Source organism: Bison bison, unplaced genomic scaffold (genome assembly GCF_000754665.1).
Source record: "Bison bison bison isolate TAMUID 2011002044 unplaced genomic scaffold, Bison_UMD1.0 scf7180017864062, whole genome shotgun sequence".
Classification (NCBI taxonomy): domain Eukaryota; kingdom Metazoa; phylum Chordata; class Mammalia; order Artiodactyla; family Bovidae; genus Bison; species Bison bison.
Window position 1 is genome coordinate 31,765 of NW_011494634.1, and position 2,969 is coordinate 34,733.

The window sequence follows — 2,969 nt, forward strand, 5'->3', positions numbered from 1 at the left end:
ACACGACTGAAGCGACTTAGCAGTAGCAGTAGCTAGCTGAGGTGTTTATGAAAGGAATTAATTCACTGGACCTAGAGGTTCGCATCTTCCCATACCTAGAATGTTAAATTCCTTAATTTGATACCTGATCTTTGGTGTTCAGACTGCCTGCTCTCTTTGTTGCAAACTCGTATATAGTCTGACTCCCTCTCCTGTCTTCTTGAAGCAGTTTTCTTTTTTTTTTTTTTTTGGCTCAAGATTTTATTTATTTATTTATTTATTTTTTAATTTTTTATTCCTTTATTTCTCATGTGTTCCCCATCCTGAACCCTCCTCCCTCCTCCCTCCCCATACCATCCCTCTGGGTCATCCCAGTGCACCAGCCCCAAGCATCCAGCATTGTGCATTGAACCTGGACTGGCATCTCGTTTCATACATGACATTTCACATGTTTCAATGCCGTTCTCCCAAATCTTCCCACCCTCTCCCTCTCCCACAGAGTCCATAAGCCTGTTCTATACATCAGTGTCTCTTTTGCTGTCTCGTATACAGGGTTATCATTACCATCTTTCTAAATTCCATATATATGCGTTAGTATACTGTATTGGTGTTTTTCCTTCTGGCTTACTTCACTCTGTATAATAGGCTCCAGTTTCATCCACCTCATTAGAACTGAGCAGTTTTCTCAGAGCTACTGAGATGCTGTTTCCTGGGCTCAGAGTCCTAAACATTCCCATCAAATAAAATAGCTTTCTTTCAGGTTGTGACTATATATTTTTAGTCGGCACACGCTAAATTCAGTCCAAAGAGATACGTACTCATGCATCAGACTTTTAATGTCAAGATATTTATTTTGTCAAATTCAATACATGTTTTGAAGGTAAATATTGATCATGATATCATGTAATTTGTATGTAATTCACATGTTTGCTATTATTTTGGAAAAAAATTCATTCAAATAATTCAGAATAAATTCAATAAAACTAAAACACTGCCACTTTCCTGAATTTAGTGATAATATTTATGATGGTTATTTTGATGTCTTTGTCAAGTGTTTAAAAATCTCCATTTGTTTAGGGTAAAATTTTTGAGGTTTATTTTATTTGATTGGGTTATTTTCTGTTTCTTCTTTTCCCTTGTAACTTGGTGTTTTTACCTACACCAAGTGGCGGTTCAACCACTGTTCCAGTATTTTGGAGTTGGATTTGTTCAGGACTTCATCATCATCAAGTCCACCAAGAGATTTGGGGGCGTCTCACATATTTTATGAGGATGACTTTGGGATGCTTCAGAGGGCCCCTGACACAACACAAAGAGCTATTAAACCACCTGGGTTCATTAGACACGTTAGGTTACATGGGAAATATTGTTGAAGGGATGATAAATCTTCTTAGATCATACTATACGGTTGACTTACTAATATATATATATATACTAAAATTATGTGGAATTTGTATAGATCTGATATACCCTGATAAAAATGTGCTCAATTATAATTCTAGTTATCATATTAGTGTTACATATCACAGCAATGGCCAAGCTACTTTGTCAATTGCAATTTAATCAGATTTTAACATGCCTTCTATGGTTTCACTGTGATGCCTTTGCAAGAATACAGCTATTTCAAGATTTATGGAAAAGACTTTTCTAAGATTAATCAATAAAAAATTTTGTTTGTTTGTTATCTGGTAAACTGGTAACAGGATGGAATTTAGCCAATTCTCTATGTTAAGAGAACAAAGTTTTCTTAGAATGAAGCTTTCAATAACAGATTATGAATTTCTTTGCCTTTAAGTATTTTATTTGTTTTTTAAATCTTTTGTTACTTTGGTAAAGTAAATAAGAATTATTAAAGATTATGATACATGTAAAAGCTCATTCTGCTTCTACAAGAAATAACCCTTCACTGTTAGACTTTTGCTATTTGATGTCCTTAAAACATGGCAATAATCTACTCCTAAATTAGAGAATTAAAAATGGGTTAACAATAGCTGTAAATAAGAGTCAGGGCTATGGGAAATCCACGACGGCCGCTTGGATTTTTCAGGCTCCCTGACAAACCTCATTTTTATTTGATGGGTTAAAGCCTTCTCTGGCTACAGGGTTAATGCCCTCACAATGACAAAAAAATTATATTTCACTTAATATTAAGTTCTAGTTTTGTTAATTAAGGTGTGTGTTTACTACGACTCACTTCTGAGATAGTTCCTTACTGTTACGTTATATTGATAAAGGTTTAATTAAGTTATTAAAAAGGACACTCTAAGTTTGTTTCTTAAGCTTATCTCTATAACCAACCTTTCGATGTACAACCAGGAGAGTCACACCTGTCTATACTCATTTAACCAAGTCAGATGACCCAGGGTGTGCTGGGCTATACCTAATGAAAGTTCTTGACTTAAATTCTTGCTTGTGACCTTATTACCAGCTGCTAGCTGTACTATTTTCTATGTCTCTTGTATCAGAAGATTGTTTCTTATGTTAATAAATGTGTGACTGAGCCTGTGATAAAATGCTGATAAGCAGTTCCATGATATCAATGACTGTAATAATGTAACTCTAGATATGGGAAGAAGCAACAAGAGGGACTATATTCCTGGACCAAGAGGCTAGTAAGACAGGTATGGTCCAGAGACTTTTGCTACTCACAAGACCTGGTCCAATAACAGCACCCTGAGTGGCCAATCAATGAAATCTTCCCCGGACCTGGAATGAGCCTTCCCAGCACTGTGGGGCACAATGGGCATGAAATGCACCCAAAGCATGTTCAATATGTGGACCCTGCTGACTAGGAGTTGGCACTTGCCAGCTGTCTCTACAAAGATTATATCATGACCACTGCAAGCTGCTGACCTTCAACACCCCTTAAAAGGAGCTCAGGATGGAGATCAGAAATAAGGCACTCTGTGCTCTGGGAAAAGCCCAGAAGAACTGGCCTTCAGATAGTCAGATGTTTTCAGGTAAAGATTTTATGAGCCCAAATTCTTGCA